Here is a 24,062-nt window from a genome sequence, read left to right as displayed (position 1 = left end):
ATAGATATATGTATATATATTATACATAATACTTGGCTAATATTGGGACAATATTTGACACAGAAATATTCACAAGATAAGGAGAAATCCAATTAATTAAATCTGCAGATGCATTTGGTATCGATAGATGTGAATATATCTCTGGTTCTGTCAGGAATCACTCACGTCATTAGTTTAACCATTTGTTATAATGCTGGATAAATGGCAACTGTAATACAGTTAGTCTAGGTCAGGGGTCAGCAACCTTTTTGACATGAAGTGCCTGTTTGAAATATAGTTGTAACTAGTGTGCTATATCAACAATATTCCATGCATCGTAATATTTTTTTCTCATAATCAGGTATTTTTAATGATAATTTTTACATTATTACATCATTATTGTTATTGTTATTATTAACAATATTATTATGATGGTTGTATCAACCCTAAATCTGAGTTGGGGCGGGGGTGCAATGCAGACAAACAGTTTTGCTTTACTGAGCTCCGTTATCTGGGGGCTGTAGTTGGTCACTTTAAGCTGCACACCGGAGCATCTTTTAATCCAGCTGTTCTCTGATATTTTCTGACATTTCGTTGATGCGTCGCTCGACACTTCAAGCTGACATGGGGATATCTTTTATCCTTGATTTGATTGTCTCTTTGTTTGGCAAGCCTTCAAACAAAACATCTGAGCTACAGAGAAAAGCCTCCTTGATATACTCGACTTACAAAAAAGACCCTGTGGGAGGATTTCAACAATATCAATGCGACAACAGTGCAAAATATTTCACTATAATATTTCAAAGTGAAAAAAAAATTTAAATTTATTTTTTTAATGCTGCCCCCTGTGCCAATGAAAATGCCCCTGCGTGCCTATGCGGGCACGCGTGCCTAGGGTTGCCTACCCCTGGTCTAGGTGGTCTGGTTCTACTCTTAGAGGTGCTCCCCGGCTGAGAGTAAGACAGGTTAAAGCACAACAGCCTACAAAGAAGATAGAGCGTAACAGGGAGCACTGCACCCGCAGGGGGTGTAACTTACGGAGTGCAACACTTCAGAACAACGATCACAATCAGAAATGTCTTTATTGCCAAGTAAGCTTGCACATACAAGGAATTCAATCAACATTAACAGACATTTAAAGCAATAATAATAATAATAAACTTTATTTGTATAGCACCTTTCATACAGAAACTGCAACTCAAAGTGCTTCACAACAGAAAAAAGACAGGCATAAAATGAGCACATAAAGTGCAGACATATAAAATCACATCCCAACAGGCCACCTTGTTTATGGTTTGATTCAGTTTTAAATAGACAATAATAAAAAGAGTAAGATAAAATAGACAGAGTAAAATAGTGCAATAGTGCAGTGCAATAAAATAGTAGAATAGAATAGATCAAATTTTTTTTTACAGTGCAATAAAATAGTTCTGGATTACTGTTCAACCGTTCAAAGTCGTCTTTACCTTCTCTGTTTGGTATCCACAGTTTAAAACCTGACAGTCTTCCCTCCTGTTTTATACCCACTTTGACCCTTCGAACCTCCCACTCAGGGCAAACCTCCCTCTCAGGGCGCAGTTCCCTCTCTCAGGGCGCAGTTCTACGCCTGGGTCCTACACAGTTTTAAAGCCTGACAGTAGATAAAAAATACAATAGAATATAATATAGGACAGGGCTGTACAATTGTGCAGGATTGTAGTAGGGTATATACACTACATTTGAATAAAAATACAGTGCAATTGTGCACTGTTGTGCAAAAAGATATGAACAGTGTCATGTTCAGATGCTCACAGTTTTCAGTATACTGTATGTGCAAATATATAGTCCAGGAAGGGTGTGTTGATGTAACACCTTGTGACAGACGCTTATGTTCGTATAGTGTCTACGGGGAGAGGAGATGAGAGACGGTGTCACTTGAGTAGTACATACAATACGGAGTAGAACCAAAGCAGGTGGAGGTGGCAGAGGTGGTGGAGGCTGGGGTGGTGGTGGTGGTGGTGGTGGAGGCTGGGGTGGTGGTGGTGGTTGTGGGTGAGAACTGTACCTGCAGGTACAGCAGCGACAACACTTGGCACAACATCAGCGTACAGAGAGTGTGTGGTCTTTAAATAGGCCGCCAAATCAGTGTAGGTGGAACGATGGAGCGTCAGCTAAGCTGTCACAGCTCCACGCATGACTTACTGTCCTGCCAGAAGTCGCTTCGCCCATTCCTGACAGGAATCACTCACGTCATTAGTTTCACCATTTATTATAATGCAAAAGAAATGGCAATGACAATGCAGTCTTGGCGGTGTTGTTCTACTCTTAGGGCTGCTCCTTGCCGCAAGAGGTTAAAGCATAACAACTTACACAGAAGATAAAGCATAACAGCGCACTGAAACTGAACAGCAGCGAACACCGCGAGTGAATCCCTCCCCACCCCAACGGAGCAGAACCATACGCCAAGACCCTAAGTACGTGTTCAACCCCAACGGAGCAGAACCATGCACCAAGACCCTAAGTACGTGTTCAACCCCAACAGAGCAGAACCATGCACCAAGACCCTATGTGTTCAACCCCAACGGAGCAGAACCATACACCAAGACCCTATGTATGTGTTCAACACCAATAGAGCAGAACCATGCACCAAGACCCTAAGTATGTGTTCAACCCCAACAGAGCAGAACCATGCACCAAGACCCTAAGTATGTGTTCAACACCAACAGAGCAGAACCATACACCAAGACCCTACGTATGTGTTCAACACCAATAGAGCAGAACCATGCACCAAGACCCTAAGTACATGTTCAACCCCAACGGAGCAGAACCATGCACCAAGACCCTAAGTACATGTTCAACCCCAACAGAGCAGAACCATGCACCAAGACCCTAAGTATGTGTTCAACACCAACAGAGCAGAACCATACACCAAGACCCTAAGTACGTGTTCAACCCCAACGGAGCAGAACCATGCACCAAGACCCTAAGTATGTGTTCAACACCAACAGAGCAGAACCATACACCAATACCCTAAGTACGTGTTCAACCCCAACGGAGCAGAACCATGCACCAAGACCCTAAGTATGTGTTCAACACCAACAGAGCAGAACCATACACCAATACCCTAAGTATGTGTTCAACAGCAACAGAGAAGAACCATAGTCAAGTCAAGTCAAGTCAAGAGTTTTAATTGTCACGGCATACAGGTATACAATGAAATGCGGCTGGTCTTGCCCGCGACGATGTGCAATACAGTGGTACAACATATAATAGAATCCAATAAAAATACAGTGGTACAACATATTAAAGAATCCAATAACAACAACAGTGCAATAAACAGGTACATGGTGTGCCATCTCGGTATCTGTACATAGTATTTACAGAGCATATAGGACATGCTAGGTAGCTTTAGTAGTAGGGCTGCACGATTTTGGGAAATAATCTAATTGCGATTATTCTGACAGATATTGCGATTGCGGTTTGCGATGCGATTATAACATATTTAAAAAAAAAATTAGAAGAAGAATGTTGCTGCTTTCTGTAGTCGGGTCCCAACTGCAAAATTACTGTATTACCCTGTATTATACACTTTTACTATCATGTAGACTATTCTGCTTTGTGTTTACATGTGATGTATTGTATACATGCACATTTATTATGTTCTTGTGTGATGTATCGCACATTTTATTGCTGTGTGATGTATTGCAAATGTTATTGCTGTCATCTTGGCCAGGTCTACCTTGCAAAGGAGATCTTGTATCTCAATGGGACTTCCTGGTTAAATTAAAAAAAAAAAAAAAAAAAAATTGTTTTTTTTTTAATTGCAGGCTTGGCGATTTGATAATTGCATCATTCCAAATCGCGATTTCGATTAAAAAACGATTAATCGTGCAGCCCTATTTAGTAGTGCAATACACTGTTCCTGATGTTATACTAATTTAAAGTGGCCTTTCCTCTGGCCATAAGTGTGCGTGTGTGCGGCATGAGTGTTAAAGTGGCTGCTAGTGTGTGAGCGTGCTCAGCGTGCGTGTCGTGTATGTGCTTGTGTGTGCTTGTGTGTGGATAGTTCAGTTTCTGTGTCTCTCAATGTTCATTGTTCAAGGCTCTGATGGCCTGGGGGAAGAAGCTTAGCCTAAGCCTCTCCGTCCTAGTAGCTGGGGTTCGCAGGCGTCTGCCTGACCTCAGCAGCTGGAACAGGCTGTTATTGGGGTGGTGGGGGTCTTTCATTATCCTGCAGGCTCTGGATTTGCACCTCTTGTTGTATAGAGCCTGCAGGGGAGGTAGCGCAATACCCGTGGTACGCTCGGCTGAGCGCACCACTCTGTAGGGCCTTCTTGTCCTGTGCCGTGCTGTTCCCATACCAGGCAGTGATGTTTCCGGTCAAGATGCTCTCTACAGCTCCTGAGTAGAAGGACTGGAGTATCTTCCCCGATACTTTGAACTTCCTTAACTGTCTCAGGTGGTAGAGGCGCTGCTTCGCTTTCTTTACTACTGTGTCTATGTGTGTTGACCATGTCAGATCCTCTGAGATGTGGACCCCCAGGTACTTGAAGCTGCTCACCCTGTCCACGGTAGCCCCGTTAATCATCAGTGGTGTGTGTGTCTCCTGCTGTCCTCTCCTATAATCCACGATCAGCTCCTTGGTTTTACCAATGTTCAGGAGCAGGCTGTTGTCCTGGCACCAACGTTCCAGTACCTCAACCTCCTCTTGGTAGGCCTTCTCGTCGTTGTCCGAGATCAGCCCCACCACCACCGTGTCGTTGGCGAACTTCACTATGGAGTTGGAGCTGAACTTGGCCACACAATCGTGTGTGTAGAGTGAGTACAGCAGGGGGCTTAGAACACAGCCCTGGGGGGACCCGATGCTCAGGGTGATGGTGTTGGAGGTCTGACCCCCCACCCTGACCGCCTGGGGTCTTTCACTCAGAAAGTCCAGTACCCAGGCGCTCAGGGCGGAGCTCAGACCTAGCTCGATCAGCTTGTCCACCAGTCTGGTGGGGACTATGGTGTTGAACGCTGAGCTGTAGTCAATGAACAACAGTCTCACATAGCCCCCCTTCTGACGGTCAAGGTGGGAGAGAGTGCTGTGCAGTACCTGGGAGACCGCGTCGTCAGTGGACCTGTTTGTCCTGTATGCAAATTGCATAGGGTCCATATCACTGGGGAGAGAGGCACAAATGTGGTCCTTGACCAGCCTCTCGAAACATTTCATGACCACAGAGGTGAGTGCCACCGGTCTGTAGTCATTTGGACATGTTGGGGAGGGTTTCTTCGGTACAGGGATGATGGTAGACATCTTGAAGCAGGCAGGGACTACTGACTCCGCCAGGGATTGATTAAATATGGCGGTGAACACCGGGGCAAGCTGGTTTGCACAGGACTTAAGTATGCGTCCTGTTATACCATCTGGGCCCGCAGCCTTCCTGGTGTTCACCTGCATAAATGCTCTTCTCACACTGTGTTCCGACAACGAGAGAGCGCCCCCGCCCCCCCGCGGTTGCCCCCCCCCCCCCCCCCTCCACAACAGCCGGTGCGCCAGTGACGTCACTAGCCAGAGGGCTAGCGGCGACACTGTCTACACCGAACCGAGCGTAGAAGGAGTTGAGTTTGTCCGCGAGAGAGGCGTCGTCGCTCCCCATTGAGGGGGCGCTGACTTTGTAGTCAGTTATTGTCTTCAGTCCCCTCCACAAGCCTCTTGTGTCGTTTTGTGCCATTAGTGTCTCCAGTTTCTCAGCATATGTCCTCTTAGCAAGTTTAAGTGTAGACTGAAGCCTTGTACTCTTCCATATTTCCTGACTCTCTGCCCAGGTTATAAGCCGTGGTGCGTGAGTTCAGGGCTGCTTTTATAGTGCTGTCCACCCAAGGTTTCTGGTTTGGGAAAACCTGCGCCTTCTTTGTGAGGACAATACCGTCTGCCACTGTTGTTATGTAACTCACAACGGTATCAGCGTACTCGCTGACGTCACTGGCGCTTCCTTTAAACATGTCCCAGTCTGTATCCTCGAACGCGTCACGGAGCGCGGCCTCTGATTCGTCAGACCACTTTTTTGTCTCACGTGACACGACGACGTCACGCGATCTTTGTTTGTAAGCTGGGATTAAAAAAATGGAGTCGTGATCGCTCGCGCTTGCAGAACCCATCAGTGGCGGAGCCGCTACAGCCTTGTAGCCAGCTCTGAACGGGGTGTAACAGTGGTCGAGTGTGTTTCCCCCTCTTGTGGAGCAGGCGATGTGCTGAAAAAAGGTCGGCATCACTTTTACACCAAGACCCTATGTGTTCAACCCCAACAGAGCCATACTACGCCAAGACCCTAAGTATGTGTTCAACCCCAACAGAGCCCAACCATATGCCAGGACCCTTAATGATTCGGCCTTAAGGATTTCCACCAGGAGACAAGGCCATCCTACCATAGTGGACTAGCGCTATGTGTACTGTGAAAACCTTGCAGGTTCAGCTGCAGCAACACTTGGAAGAAGTATTTAATTGTCATGCAGATTAAAACACACACATGCGAGATGGGCAACCCACAGGAACACACACACACACACACATGCACTGAGTCGCAGAGGAAATTTCTCTGCACTTATCCCATCCCGTCATCCTTCCCCCTAAGGGCAGCTGGGAGCAGACATGGGCTGTGGCGTGGGCCTCTCCCCCGGGGACCAATCCAAGTGCTCCTGTCCATCTTCGTCAGGGACGCGACAGCGATAGCGATCTGTTCTGCATGTTTTTCCATTGGGTTTATCTTATTGGGAGGGGAAACCCTTGCGAGCACGGGGAGAACATGCAAACTCCACACAGAAAGGCTGGGAGATACCCCACCTGGGTACCTGGTCCCCAAATGGGAATCAAACCCAGGACCTTCTAGCTGTGAGGCGACAGTGTTAACCATAACCACTACACCACCGTGCCGCCACTTGGCACAACATGTAGAGTGTGTGTGAGCGGGGAGGTCTTTAAATAGACCCGCCAAATAGACCGTAGGTGGGGTGATGGAGCGTCAGATAAGCTGTCACAGCTCGACGCAGTGTTCCACCATCAGTGTTCTGCCAGAACTCTGAACATTTCTAGGAGTTAGATTCAAAGCTAGCACAATGGGTAATCCCAAACAGCAATCTACCTACCGGCCAGCCAATCATATACTAGGTAACTAGGGTAAGGCTATATATTGCCATATATTGCCTACCAACTCTCTCAGATAGATAGGTTCAGTGGGCTTCAGCTTTAAGGCTCTGTGCTGGTGCATTCTTATCTATTGTTATATATCGTTAGTGCTTCGCTTCAAAGCTTAGCTCTGGATTTAGTGCAGCTGAATAATAGAATGCGGTCTGGTTGACTGCAGTGGAGTCAGACCCACACTGGAATAGGCCAGATTAATTGCAATCCTAAATCCAGTGAGCTAGCCTCTGTTTAGAAAGAGCCATGCCGTAGCTATCTCCCCCCATAACAGACCAGCAGCTGTTCTATCTTGCGTATGCTCTGAGTACGTCTCATGTTGAAAGATCACATACCGGATACAACAAATTTGATTAGATTAGATTAAAATGTATTGTCATTATACAGCACAGTATAAGTACAGTACAACGAAAATAAGTTTGGCATCCAAACAGAGTGCAAATGTAGCAGTAAAGTGCAACAGCAATATACAAATATACAATATTTACAGGTGGTTGAACTGGGTAAAAAACATACAAATTAGTACTACTGACTGAGCGCTAGATCCACAAGGAATGGATTGCACGGTGCTAATTGCACCCTTACTTACAATTCATCATGAATTGAAAATGGGGTTTACCTGATGTAAACGAGACGAAAGTCTGCGCAGGTGATTGATTGAATGAACATTTTATTAACAGATTGCAGAATGGGTACAATACAGTACGGCTCAATACACACAATTGTTAAGGGGATGCAGACCAGAGAAAGACTTTCGTCTTGTTTACATCAGGGTCCCCCATTTTCAATTCATAATGAATTGTAAGTAAGGGTGCAATTAGCACCGTGCAATCCATTATTTGTGGATCTAGCCCTTTTGAGTGTAGTGCTAATCAGGGGCGTTTTTAGGGTTAGAAAACATTGGGGGCTTCAGCCCAGGGGGGGGAAGGGGGGTCACCCCCCCCCCCCTTTTTTTTTTTTTTTTAAGCACAGAAATACGCAATTTTAGAGTAATTAGAGATGAATACTGAATAACTAGAATCATTAGAGGTTCTCAAAGTGATGTCCAGGTCCATGAGAGGGATCTGGGCAGTCCCCATAGAAAATTCAAAGTTAACAGGACCAAATCATCAGTTTCTTATTTATTTAGCCAGATAAAACATTGATCTGGTCCAAGAAGCCCTAACAGGAGTACAAATATACATATATACACATATATATACATATATATATACACCAATAACAAAATAAAAACACAGTTAAGAATCATACACATAAGCAAATAAACAAACAAACAAACATATGCACAGCCTATGTACAAAATAAATAAACAGTTCATCTCTAGTCTTTACAGTTTTCTTCAATTGCATAAACACTCAAATCAAAAGTATTACACAATTATCAAAACCTTACACTCAAGGAGCAAAATATAGGCCCAGATTTGCACCCCTACAATGTCAGCCTCACTTTTTGCAAAACAATACACACAGTGATTTGCAAAACACTAAACACACTTGCATTACATTAGACACAGAATGTCAAATTACCACACATATGAGCCAATTGGTTAAACACAGCCATCAGATGCACAAACACACCATTGCTTAATTGTAGATACACAATCAGGTTTAAGCACTATAAAAATGCAGCAGGTGAGTTCACCTGTCTTCAACCAAAATGGAAAGAGAGTGAAGTACTGTACACAGAGAACGTGAAAATATACAATACATTCACCAAACACTACACAAGACAAACAATGATGCAGACTGATGAAAATATACATTTTCTCCCATTTTCCCAAATCAGTCAACATGTCAACATGGAGAATCACAACAAAAAAATGCTTGCCAGATCCAGCTAGGCAAAGAGATAATGTCTAGTATTTTCTGTTTACATTTTTTCAAAAAGAAAAAATTGTGTTACTGTAATTTTAACCTGTACTGGATACAGTATTTTATGTTTGTCTGATATTTGCTGAGCTTACAGTGTTATGCACATATTAGCATGAAAACTGGGACATGTATTGTTGTGATTCTCCATGTTGAAATGTTGACTGATTTGGTTATATGGAGAGAACATTTATATTTTCATCAGTCTGCATCATTGATTTGGGTATATGGAGAGAAAATGTAATTTTTTTCATCAGTCTGCATCATTGATTTGGGTATATGTAGATACATAAATTATATTTTCATCAGTCTACAGCATTGGTCTTGTGTAGTGTTTGGTGAATTTATTGTATATTTGCACATTCTCTGCGTACTTCACTTATAGTACTCTAATCACTGAGAAGTAGAATAGCTAAATGTGTTTTAGGTTAAGCACAGCAGTGTGTGTAACTGGTTCAAACAGAATTAAGTCATTATGTAACGTGTGTTTCATATGGTAACAAAATTAGTGTATGGTTTTGACAAGTGTTTAATTTAGCAAAGGATCTGAGGTGTTCTGATAATTGTATGTGTGGTTGTGCTAATTGTGTGTTTTGAAACACCGGGCCCCGTTTTCAAAATCATGCTTAGGCAATCGAAAAAAAAGGGTGTGTTTCATTATATACATATGTTTCAGTCTTCTCATAAAAAAAATATTCGATTTTTGGGTCTTTTCCTGCCTTTGGTCCGCTTTGCATTCACATCTCAAATGAACCGCAGCAGGGTTCACTTGCAAGAGTGAATGAGCTTTCACACCACCCCAAACCAACCGGACTATCCGAGGTTCGATTAAAGCTTATTATAGGACACTGGACATGGGTATGGATGGCTCCAGGTGCTGCTGCGTTAAAGTGCACATCTTCAATATCTGTACTATTTAAAAGCACAGTGCAGGACACACTCAAAGGTTATCGCACCTCAGAGATGGCAGTGGACATGTATGACAGGACAAAGGCCATATGTAATGGCCTTTGGATTGAGGAACATACTACCAGCCAAAGGAGGAAGCAGAAAAGGATGGACAAGTATGTAGTTGAGTCATTTTGTGGCACAAGCTCAGACCTCAGCTCAGGAGATCAGCTGAGACAGAGACTGTTCTATCCAGTCGTCGACAGAATGCTGCAAGAGCTTGAGAGCAGGTTCTCATGAGTTGGAGAACAACTTATGAGAGGCATACAGGCATGTTATCCAGCCTCAGACCAGTTTCTCTCAGTGGAATTGCTGCAACCCCTCGCCACACATTACAATATCCAACTATTGCCAGAGGAGATCACAGTTGCAAAGTGTTTCCTGGTCAGGACAGGCAGAGATGCAGTCCCTACTATCCAAAGTGTCGTTTCCCTCCTGGATGATAATAATAATAATAATAATAATAATAATAATAATAATAATAATAATAATAATAATAATAATAATAATAATAATAATAATAATAATAATAATAATAATAATAATAATAATAATTTTGATTTATTATGGCGCCTTTCAGGACACTAAAATAAAAAGTCCACAAATCGGTGAATGAAAGAATTATAGGATCAAATGAAAACTACTTACTAAATTTTTTTAAAAGTACTAAAAACCAACAAAAAATACCAAACACTAACAAACATTCAGCACAGACAATGGGGATGCTGACATAAAAAAAAAAGTAAAAAAAGTAAAAAAATAAATAAAATGTAAACAATCTTTTTTTTTTTTTTTTTTTTTTTTTAGATCCGGGGCTAGGAGAAAAACATCCGGGGCTAAAGCCCCGGAAGCCCAGGGCTAACGACGCCACTGGTGCTAATCAGATGTATGTACAGAGTTGTATTATATAAATAGAGACAGTATACAACTGGCCAGCAGCCTAACTAGTAAGAGTAGGGTATGTACAGACAGTAGATATAGTAAAGGACTATGTGCAGGTAAGTACAGACAGGTGAGGATACAGTATTATATATAAATATATATATAATATATATCATATTATCTTACATGCTATCATACAGAGCTAAGGGTTATGTGCAGGTGTTCAAGCAAGTATATAGAGGGGTTATGTGCAGGTATATTCAGACACATGTGGGTATATATATATATATTAGGGATGCTCGATATTGGCTTTTTTACCGATACCGATATACCGATATTGTCCAACTCTTAATTTCCGATACCGATATCAACCGATATCAACCGATACCGATATATGCAGGGTTTCCCCCCCAAAAAATGGAATAATTTCAGGTAATTAACATTACATATCTCTTGTTGTGGAATTAACACAACATTATGCATACTTTTGACAATAAATAAAATCAGAATTTGTTCTTACTTGCTTGCCTGGGTAAATAAAGGTTATAGAAATGTAAAAAAAGAAAAAAAATTAAAGAAAAAATTTGAAAACCGATACCGATATTTTCCGATATCACATTTTAATGTCGATATCGGCCGATAATATCGGTAGGCCGATAATATCGGACATCCCTAATATATATATGCAATTATATGTAATATAAGGATATAAATGTAAATATGGTATATACAGCACTGTACATGTATTATGCATCCTTTTGTCCTCATATCCCCGAAGGACGGAGTGGGGGGATATTATGGATTTCCCCCGATCGCCACCACCTCTGTTGCCGCAGACTTTGCACGTTAATGTGATAACTCCAATAGCTTTCATTTGAGTCCCTTAGAATATGCGGTACATATTTATGACCCCTAGAGGATGAACCCTATTGGTTTTGGTGACCCTGACTTTTTCCTGACGGTGACCCTGACTTTTTGCCACCATCAGTCCAAACGTTCAATATACATTTTTTAAGATATTCTTTAGGCCATTTCTGCTTTATTGTGGATAGGACAGTCAGAGAGGACATTGGGTGAAGAGATGGGGGAGGACATGCAACACATGTCCTGGGCTGGATTTTAACCCAGGACGTTGCGATCGCGCAGCATGCGTCTTAACGTGGTGCGCCACCGTTACCTCACTGGGGTGCCCCCAAACTTTACATTTTTGATTGTGAACGCAATACCTCAAAGTACTTTAATTCCAATCTTTTCAAATTGATGGTGCACATTTATGAACCCTAGAGTTGGAAGCCTATTCATCTTGGTGACCTTGTGACATTTCCTCTAGTGCAGGGGTGTCAAACTCATTTCCACAGAGGGCCACATCAGCATTATGGTTGCCCAAAAGGGCCAAAGACAGTATACATGTAAAAATGTTCTCTGAAGTTTTGGGTGGGACTTGTTTGGATCCCTGCAGCTTCTGATTAAATTGGGTTATGTCACACTCACAACATAGCAAAGTCACACAGCCAGTTTGGATCTGACAGTTCAGACAATATTTCTTCAGCCACAATAAAGCTATCTTTCACTGCTGCATCGTTTTTGGCTGTGGCTTTTGTGAACATGGACATGAACATACTCTGCTGCGATTGCAGTCTGCCTTTTAATAATTTTAAAAGCCTTTAAAAATGCTAAATTTGGCATGTGTTTGGTGTTTGGTGTCAAAATGCTGACGTATGTTGTACTCTTTGACGACCGACACCGCATCATAACACAAAAGACATACAGTTTTTTTTTTATCCTTGAAGCACAAACATGTATTCACTTTCCCATCTTTTTTTAAACTGCCTTCCATCTGCATCAACTTTTCTCTTCATGGACATGTTGGCATCACGATATTTCTCAATTCGACTTGTTGGTGAAATCGCCGTAGTTAAACACTGATGTACACTGCGATCTACACGGTGTCACTTCGTGGGTCACATAATCGACATGCATTGTGGGAGATGTAGTTTATGGTCAATAGACCACTGCACTTCTGTGTTACATTGAGCTCATGGAGGAGAGAGCGGGGGGAGAAAATTAATGAATGTGGATGAGAGCCTTGACATTAAGTGTTTGCAGATACGGCTGTGGGGGTGCTGGAGACATGATCCAATAGACCTTTATACGCATGAGTCTCCTGAACACGGAGAGACCAATCCCAAGTCGATCTGCGCTTTCTCGGCCGAGCTATAGTCGCTTTCCCGCACCTACTCCCGAACTACGCATGCGCAGATTGATTGATTGATTGAGTTCGGGAGTAGGTGCGGAAAAGTGACTATAGCTCGGCCGAGAAAGTGCCTTGTGAACTGTGACTTGCGATTGGTCGCTCCGTGTTCAGGAGACTCAGGCGTATACAAGTCTATTGGATCATGTCTCCCGCACCCCCACAGCCGTAGCTACAGTACAACCACTTAATGTCAAGGCTCTCATCCCCATTCATTCATTTTCTCCCCCCGCTCTCTCCTCCATGATTTCAGAATACCGGAAGTGTTGCGGTGGTCTATACACACTTTAAAGCAGCATAGACTTATTTTAAGACAATCATACACATTTTAAGCTCTCGCTTGAGTTTGACACATAATGCTCTAGTGCCACCATCTAGCTATACTTAACATTTTCAAATTAGTGTATCTCAAATACCCGTCGTTCAAATCTTTTCTAATTTGCTGTTCAAATTCATGACTTTTAGAGGATGAAGTCTATTGATTTTGGTGACCCCGTGACCTTTCCAATAGTGCCACCATCAGGCCAAACTTTTCATTTTCATGTCCTGATCCGTTAGTCACACAGTCATGAAACTGGTATGCAGAGATGCGTCTACTCTGGCACCTACCGCTATCTTGAATTATTAAAATTATTCATTTGTAGGCAAAATACAAAAATAATGCATGAATTTGACAGTAAGCCGTGTGCGATTAGCACACGATTTACATGATCGTAAAGGTGAGACATCTGTGGTTCCAGTGAGCCAATTTCACTCAATGTCATTCAGATCTCTTTTTTTCCAATGTAATGGAACAATCGGAGCAAATTATCACCCATTTCCTGGTAGGATGGCATGTAAGGGATTCCTCAAGGGCTACCGTTTCAGTTGATACCTCTCTCTTCACTCATGCTTTAGCATTGAGCCGCAACAGCCTCTGAAAGACAGTGTTACAGCTACAGGTTTATAGGGTTAAAATTTGGAGCAAAATCTCTTTTCCCGGTAAATTAGCATAGACTGGCTGGTACCCCTGGATTCCTCAGGGTATCTAGTTTCAGATGATATCTACATATTCACTGTAGCACTGACATCAAGAGCCTCCAAAAGATGATAATGTCAGCAGGTTGTTTTCTTTTCTTTTCCCTCTAATTCATTCAGCCGGTTTTCTAGGCTCAAATTGGAAGAAAGGATTTCTCCCCTTTCCCAGTGAGCTAGTGAGGAGAGAGCACTAGAGAACCTCAGAAAGATGATGATGTCGACTGTTTTTCCCCTCAACAATTTTCTTTTTATCTGGCCTCGCAGCTGGCGCCCCTTAGTGGATGGCACCCTAGGCGATGGCCTATGGGGCCTACAGTATGCCTAGAGCCGGCCCTGATCTGTGTCTCTGCTGTCCTTAGTCAGCTGGCGCAGGCAAATGGTCAGCAATCCAGCAGTGCTTGCTGCCACCTGACCTCATAGTGTGGAGGGAATGCATGCTAGACTGTCGTGGATGAGGGTGGACGAGAGACTAGCATGTAGTTTGACTAGGTTTTTAAAGAACATTTGTACCTTAGGTAAACCCACTCAATTGTATTCTATGCTTTTATCCACCAATGATAGACATGACCATAATACCAGACATGCTTCAAGTAGTCGCTTTACCCTACCTCTGCCTAGAACCAACGCTCTAAAGAAAACGGCAATGTATAGAGCCATAACATATTGGAATAGGATCCCATTACATATTATACGGACGGAAAACAAGGACAGTTTCAAAAAGAAACTTAAAGGAGCCATAATCCGGAAGGAAATCAATATATGTCATGCATGAGTGTAGCTGCAGCCATGTTATCCAAAACTTCTTCTGTTTACTTTGTGTTTTTTTTCTTTTGTTCTTTTTAAAGGTATGGTGAAATGGATTCAAGGCTATTTTAGACCACATCATTTTATATTTTACATTTACATTTGGTCATTGAGATGACACTTGTATCCGGAGTGACTTGCAAGTTCTGTACGACAGGTCAGCAGGAAGGGATCGTTTCCGGGATGCTATCGCCCTGTAGAGTACCGCCCTTTTCATAAAATTACCTCTACCTAAGTCTGGTTTTGTGGAGGGGCGGTGTTTTGTGGGGAGATGGTATCCTGGAACTGTCTTCCCAGCGATGTTTGAAACATCAAAGAAAAGGCTAGTTTTAAAAGAAATCTCAAACACTATTTACACTCACACACACAATACAATCTAGTCTGATTGATTGATTGATTGATTGATTGATTGATTGATTGAAAATGTCATTGGCGGATTGCAGAGTGGGTACAATACAGTGCGGCTCGGTGCGTGCGGTTGTTGGGGGGATGTGGACCGGAGGGGGACTTTTGTCTTGTTTGCATTGGGGTCCCCCATTTTCTATTCATGATACAGCACAGCTTGAATACATGCACACCATGATAAAATGTTTTTATTTGGTTCTAACTTGATTTGATCTCTTTGTTTTTTATCTCTTGTTCTTTATCGCTTGTTTATCATCTCCTGTTTTACATTTCTTTTTATTCTATGATACATGTTTTTTCTCTATTCTATGATTAATTTTCTTTGTGATATATGCTTTCTTATGTTCTATAGGTGTATGTTATCTAATATAAAAAAAAAAAAAATAACTCTAACCCTAACTAACCTTACTGTCATGCACTTGTCCTAATAAACTAACCTACACTGTAACACGCAACACTTTGATGAACATTGTGACTCAGCTGATAGAGTTGTACCCTTCCTGATGACTTGTCGTACAGAACTTGTAAGTCGCTTTGGATAAAAGCGTCAGCTAAATGACTAAATGTAAATGTAAATGTTTATGTGTATGTTGTTGGACCCCAGGAAGACTAGCTGACGCCTTAGTTTAAATAAACAAAACCTGACCTCATAAGGGGTCAGCACCAGAATCAGCTCTTCTCCCAGCAGAGGAAGTCCTCGGCACACCTGGTCCACCGAGGCTTTGACACGAGAGACCTTGATGCTGGAGAAAACAAGAGCGGAGGTTTTGGCTCTGAGGCTGATGCAACATCTTCTCGTGATTGATGTGCTCCACAATGTCTTGAAAGGCAGGAGCAATGAAGGCTTCTTGAGATTCCAGCCGTTTGTTCATGGTCTAATCGGTGACCTTCACCAGTGGTATCACCAGAACCACTTGTCAAAGACGGACATACTCTCGTCGCCGGAGCCACTCTCTTCATGAGACGCATCGTCCTTTGGGGTAGAAGTTGGCTGAGCAAGTTTGACGTTCACTATGGAAGAAGCACAGGACGCAGGCGCCTTGTGCAGAATGCAGCAGATGGTGGAGGGCATCAAAAGTAAAAGGACAAAGTAACAAAACAGCAGGCAATCTTTTTTTTTTTACTCTCCAAACATTAAATGTATTTCTCCCTCCATCAACTCCCTTCTCCTCTTGCATTGTTTGAAGACAGATCAAATGTGACTTTTCAAAATAGCTCAAACAGTCGATGGTGGCCAGTGTTGGAAAGTAATTGCTTGATGTAACTAAAAAACAAACATTTCAAACTATGTAAGCATCCCGCCAACAGCTTTTTTACAGTATACAATAGCGACCTATAGGAATGGCGTCTGTGTTTTCCACCAACAGTAGATGTGACTGCAAGAAAAGTCAAAGTACCTGGATGTATGTCTGATGTATAGGCTGTATCAAAGTAGCCTAGCATTAGGACCATGTGTCTGATGTATAGGCTGTATCAAAGTAGCCTAGCATTAGGACCATGTGTCTGATGTATAGGCTGTATCAAAGTAGCCTAGCATTAGGACCATGTGTCTGATGTATAGGCTGTATAAAAGTAGCCTAGCATTAGGACCATGTGTCTGATGTACAACAAGATACAAGATACTTTAATGCCACACAACGATGGTTGGTGGTAATTGTTTGCGGTACAGTTTGTTAAGCACTGGGACATCAACATGAAACATCGGACATCAAACAAATGTAGCAGTAAAGTGCAACAGCAATATACAATGTACAGGCGGTTGAACTGGGTAAAAAATATACAAATTAGTACTACTGACTGAGGGCTAGATCCACAAAGAATGGATTGCACGGTGCTAATTGCACCCTTACTTACTGTACAATTCATTATGAATTGAAAATGGGGAACCCTGATGTAAACAAGACGAAAGTCCGCGCAGGTGATTGATTGAATGACATTTTTATTATCAGATTGCAGAATGGGTACAATACAGTACGGCTCAATACACACAATTGTTAAAGGTCCCATGCATTGCTATTCCTTGCACTATTTGGGCAACTTTACACAATTCCTGTGAGTCTAAAGTTTCTTTAAAAAAAATGCATTGTTTTATATTTTTAATCAAGTACTCAAAAGCAAAAAATTTCTACCTCAGAAATTGGCAGACAGAGAGAGATAGAGAGATTGATGGGGATACTAATTAATTTCGCTGCGGGGGGGGGGGGGGGGGGGGGCATAATCCCACGGGACAATGCATTGGTAACTTGTTTTAAATGACAATATATACCCATCCCCGTGGCGCACACACATTTACACACACTCCTGCGCCGCGGTCCCTCTCTCTCTCTCTCTCTCTCTCTCTCTCTCTCTCTCTCTCTCTCTCTCTCTCTCTCTCTCTCTCTCTCTCTCTCTCTCTCTCTCTCTCTCTCTCTCTCTCTCCCTCTCTCTCCCTCTCTATCTATCTCTCTCTCTCCCTCTCTCGCTCGCTTGTTATCTGCTGTCTGTCGCACCCTCTGTTTGAGGAAGTAGATCACGTGAACTCGAGACTAGACTGATGAGTCAATATGATAATTTGAGACACAGACCACATTGATATAATCCCCCATTGCTAGGAAACAATGCCAAACACTGGAAAAGGCTATTTAGAATAATAGAATAGAATAGAATAGATCTTTATTGTCATTGTTACAGTTGTTACAACGAAATAAAAAAATGCAACCATAGGTGCTAGTAAAATAAGAATAAAAACAGTCCTAAACACAGTGTTAAATATAAAAACAGGGTGGGGCGTAAATAACATTAATAAAACAGGGGGGTATAGAATATAAAATATATATAATTGCACTATCTCTTAATGTTGTGTGTGTGTGTGTGCGTGTGCGTGGGGGGGGGGGGGGGGGGGTGCAAGGAGACTGTTGTTTTAAAATTTAGCTGAGTTTAGTGCACATATGGCCCTGGGATAAAAACTAAACTTCAGTCTGTTAGTCCGGGTGGGCATGACGCTGAAACGCCTGCCCGAGCGCAGCCGCACGAGGTGCTTGTTGCCCAGGTGGTGTGGGTCCTTCAGTATTTTTACTGCTTTTTTGAGGCAGCGGGAGTTGTATAGTCCCTCCAGTGAGGGGAGAGCGCAGCCGATGATCTTCTGGGCCGAGTTGACGACCCTCTGGAGCGCCTTCCTCTCTGCGGCTGTGCAGCTGAGGAACCACACATTTATGCAGTAGGTGAGGATGCTTTCCACGGAGCAGCGGTAAAAAGACACAAGCAGGTCTTGTCTGAGGTGGTAGTTTCTTAGTACTCTCAGGAAGTAGAGTCTCTGCTGTGCCTTTTTTACTATCGCCGTGGTGTTGATTCTCCAGGTCAGGTCATCCTCCAGGTGGACACCCAGGAACTTGATGACCGAGACTCTCTCCACACATCCCCCGTCGATATACAGGGGCTGTATGTCAGTCTTCTTCCTCCTGTAGTCCACGATCATCTCCTGGGTCTTTAGCTTGTTCAGCTGCTGATTTATAATGCATGGGACCTTTAACACATCCGGGGCCATTCACGTATACGTGATTGGGAGCCAGCGCTTGACGGCCAATCACGTATATTCGCTATTGCCATTCATAATAATTCATCGAGGCACCTTGAGCATGCGGTTCTGAGTGTGTCTGCGATTGCAGACGGTCAATACCGCCCCCTAACGCATTGTGGCCGCTATTGCACTCCATTAGAAACCATGTATTTTTTTTCTGGGCCAAGCTGAGCCGTGTGGGTGGGGTTTAAATACTCCGGCGAGGTAACCGGTCACCACCATACATCTACGAGGCTGCCACCCCCCCCCCTCCATATGCAATGCTGGAGAACGTGGCACGGACCTCCGCGCCCAGTACTTCAAATGGCGATCAGATAATTGGATAATTTTTTTTGCATTACATCAGAGACAAGGTAAGAACACTATGTATCAAATCTTGCGTTGATCTGATATTTCTTTCTCCCGCGATTGAAGCTGTGTGTGTGTGTGTGCCGTTGGTGGCAAGAGGGGGGGGGGGGGGGGGAGGCGCCGGTCTAAACCACATTTCATTCTTGCATGAGGAAGGATAATAACGATCTAGCGTTGATTTCAGGATGATTAGATAATCAGGCGAAAAGTGACAACGTGATAAGTGGATTTCACTAAAACGCTATTAATCGCGTCTTTTCCTGGGATTACTCAGAAGCACCCAAACTATACTCATATTCAAAACGGTATAAAAGGGAAATGTACGGATGAAAAAACAATCTGTTTCGCGCATGTTGACTGGAAGAAACTCACTGTCAATCGACGGGTGTATTAAATCCATAGCTATAATATTTCATATATTTTAAGCACTCGCAAGTGAACAAAGCGCTGGCGTTCTACCCAGAAGGTAAACAGCGATCCCTGGCCGTGAATGTGTTAATACATTCCTGGCCAACCACGTATATATACGTGATTGGGAGCCGACGCTTGACGGCCAACCACGTATATATATGTGTTTAACTCGTTATTTCTTTTATTCGCTATTGCCATTCATAATTCATCGAGGCACCTTGTGCATACTGTTCTGAGTGTGTCTGAGATTGCAGGCGGTCAATACCGCCCCCTAACACATTGTGGCATCAACTGCACTACATTAGAAACGCTGTGGTTTGTTATCTGGGCCGAGCTGAGGGCGGGGTTTAAATACTCCGGCGAGGTAACCTGTTTCAACGATACATCTGCGAGGCTGCCCCCACCCCCCCTCCATATGCAATGCTGTTGAATGGGTACCGAATTCGGTACTTTTAAACGTACTTACCGAAACACGTCGGTACTACAGAGTATCGATTCACGTGAGATACCGTTGTCGGTACTGTAAAAAAAATTTAAATCTTTTATATTATTATTTTTAAAACTTTTTTCTTTTCATGTCAACGTTCACACGCACAATATACGCTTACCTAGGATTTGACTTGATTCAACAAAAAAGCAGTCGGGGCAATGGCACGCCGAAAACGGTCGAAAGTGTGGTTATTTGAAGTTTGGATTTTTTTTTTCACAACTGAGGTAGGTAGATTACATTTTTAGAGACTAAAGTACCGAAAAAAGGTACCTCTGCGCCCAGTACTTCAAATGGCGATCAGATAATTGGATAATCTTTTTTGCATTACATCAGAGACAAGGTAAGAACACTATATATCCAATCTTGCATTGATCTGATATTTCTTTCTCCCGCGATTGAAGCTATCTGTGTGGACTGTGTGTGGCTTTTTACCGTTGGCTGCGATAATCTAGCGTTGATTTCAGGATGATTAGATAATCAGGCGAAAAATGACAACGTGTTTAGTGGATTCCACTAAAACGCTATTATCGCTGTTATCCTGGGATTACTAAGAATCACCAAAACTATAGTCATATTCAAAACGTATGGATGAAAAAACAATCTGTTTATCTGTTTTGTGCATGTTGACTGGAAGCAACTCACTGACAATCGACGGGTGTATTAGAACCATAGCTATAATATAAGATATATTTTAAGCACTCGCAGGTGAACAAAGTGCCCCATTGACTTACAGCACTGGCGTTCTATACAGAAGGTAAACAGCAACCCCTGGCCGTGAATGTGTTAAGGGGATGCAGACCAGAGAAAGACTTCTTGTTTACATCAGGGTCCCTCATTTTCAATTCATCATAACATTTATGACATACATGACATACAGATATACAGTAGGCTACTGTTAGATCCAGACATTTATGACATACAAGATAATGATATACAAATATACAATACTGTTTAAGAGACAGAGTTTCTAAAAGAGAATATATACATTTGAGGGGTAAGAAACTGTACATTGGAGGGGGTTGGGGGGGGGGGGGGGGGGGGGGGGGGTTGGAAGTTGGAAGCGATCCTACGTTTGTGGGAAAACAGTGCTTTATAGCCATGGGAGAGAGGGGGACTCGGCCCAGAGATTGCGACAGCGTCTGCCTTGTTTTTTGCCTGTCTATAGGACAGTGGTCTGTACAGCCGACTCTCCTGGCTCCTGGTTAGATCATTTTATGCATGATCGCAGCCTATTCAAAAGTGGAACTTCGATTTGCCTACTCTGCTATCTCTGTTGGATTTATGCTTTTGTAGTGCGACAGTGCTCAGGAGGTAGAGTGGTCGTCTGGTAGTCAGATGGTTCCTGGTTCGATTCCCGCTCCTCCCAGGTAGCATGTCGAAGTGTCCTTGAGCAAGACACTTAACCCCTAATTGCTCTTGATGTGCAGGTTGGCCTTGCATGAGTTGCCTCCGCTGTCTGTGTGTGAGTGAATGGTTGAATGTGAGCAACAAAAATTGTAACGCGCTATATAAATGCACCCTTTACCATTTTATTTAAAATATTTGTGGTAAAAACCCTTAATATTCAATTAAATACAGAGGTGGGCCGTCAGGGCCAGTAAAGCCTTCTCTGCTGGCCTACATTGTCATAATCAGAAAATGATATCTATTTCTTGTATAATTTAATATAGCCTATCTTTTCATGAAGGTTATATGTATTTTACAACGTACAACATCAGTTTATTCACATACTTCCATTGCTCTCTCCCTCAGTTCATATACATTTGAGCGTTTATCCGATCTGATTTTCCACCTGTGCTGTCTCTGGGTAAAATAAATCTACCCTGAGGCCTTCAGGATATTGAGTGAATCCCCTCTGCTGTTGAAACAAAATTTGATGGGGAGATGTTGTCGATTGTCACATTCTTTAACCAGTCAGATTTTGAGTTTTACATGCTACGTCAGCAGCATCTTCCTTGTGTGGCTTGCGCTATCAGAGGGCCAGTTACTGAAGCAAAACTAGCAACGTAAAGTCCATAAAGTAGCAGATTTCTATTTGTATTTAGTTCTTTTTTTTTATATACACAATGACAGAAATGGGTCTTTTAGGAGAAGGACCTTTGAAGAAAAGCTGAACATAGTGAGGATGGCTAGCAGCCTGTCCAAAGCAGGGACTCAATTGAGCAACTAGAAAGGTACAGTACACCTAGCTTACAGCATGGAGGAACATTGCAAATTGTATTGCTGGGAATGCCTGTTACTTGCAACTGACAGATTTGGTGTTTGGAGTCACAGTGGGTCAATATTATGAACGGTGCGTGTTTTTTCTCTCACTAAATGCAGCTGAAGCCGTGGTCACTTCAATATAGTATTTCAACCACTATCTGAGCACTTTTTATGATATAATTGGGTTTTTCGTTTAATTTCTATGTGAAGATAATTTGAAGCATCTTTTTGTTCGGTAAATAAATGCTTTTAATTTTTTCAAATGACGAGAAGTTTTTGATCGTGAGTTGAAGTGAGTGTGTTGGAGAAGAGGGTGGAGTGGATTTCCTTTGCAAAAGACATGAATAATATTGTCAATATGCTGCTTGTGCGCTGTTTGGATAGGCTGTCACCAAATATGTTTTAATCTCTGGTAAGGTGTGCATCACCAAATATGTTTCTTTTCATATGTGTCTGGTCAGGTGCATCTGTCATCAGATCATATGTTTTCATCTGTCAAGGTGTGCCATCACCGAATGTGTTCACAGTTTCATCCGTTATGGTTCTGCGTTTAGGCCCAGCAGCTTGGCTGGAATCTGTGGGGAAGCCTGTTGAATTCTGAATGTGTTGTGTTTTACGGGATTTTTGCTTGCTTGGTTGTCGTATGAGTAGGCTATATTTAACTGGTTGTTGTGAGTTTGTTCTTGTTTCTTTGGTAATGACATTGATTTGGGCTATGCATGATTGTTTTAGTCACCATCATGTCTCTGCAATTATGTATTGTAACGCTCAAGTGTTTCTTTGTGTTAAATCACTTTTTTCCACTCTATAATTTACTGTCACTCTGAATATGGGGTGGTTACGTCAAATGACAGTAGCCTAATAGCCCTAGTGGCATGGTGAGGTTATTCAGTCGGTTAAACCGCTTAATTGATTGCACTGAAGGCCTAGGGGTAAAATACACACCCGCCACTTGCTTGGATTATTAGAAAACACCAATGTCCGCCTCAATGAGGAAGTAGGTTGTTCAGAATTAAATAATACAGCATAACACTCCTACCAACAAAGTAGGCTAGCCTACCTTACTTACTTAACACATTGAGTGCCAGCAGGGGGCGCACGATTTATCGCTTGAATGCCAGTCTTTTTGGACTGATTTTCCGATATTTCATGATTTTCGCTATTTCTATTATTCTATATTATGGCTATGTGTCTAATACGCCCGTCGCTTATCAATGACTTGCTTGCAGTCAACATGTACGAAACGGATTGTTTTTTCATCCGTACATTTCCGTTTTATACCGGTTTGAAAAACGGAAGGTTTTGAAAATAATAATAAAAAAAAAAAAAAATCCGTGATAATAGCTCTTTAGTGGAATACACACTACACTGAATAGTTTACAAATAAACGCTAGATTATCGATAGTATATGTGTACTTATGCACGCTAGAGAAGCGGGCTGAAAAATCGATTATCTATGACCTGGTCAGCGCTAACGTCATATACACACATACACACACACACAGACACGTTGTGAAATATGTGAAAAAAACATCTGATTACCCCAAGACTGGTAAAATAGATTCCTTACCTCACATCAGATGTTCTGCAAAAAGATTATTCCAATTCCTGATCGCCATTCCAAATATCGATTGTGTTTATTGATCCAACGATCCAACCTCGAAACACATATTCCACGCTGCTCTGAGGGTCCCCAATGAATGCAATCGTCTCGGGTTACATTGCCTGAGAAGTAAAATGTG

This window comes from Notolepis coatsorum, assembly GCF_963971535.1.
Source record: "Notolepis coatsorum genome assembly, chromosome: 14".
Lineage (NCBI taxonomy): Eukaryota > Metazoa > Chordata > Actinopteri > Aulopiformes > Paralepididae > Notolepis > Notolepis coatsorum.
This window is presented reverse-complemented; position numbering follows the sequence as displayed.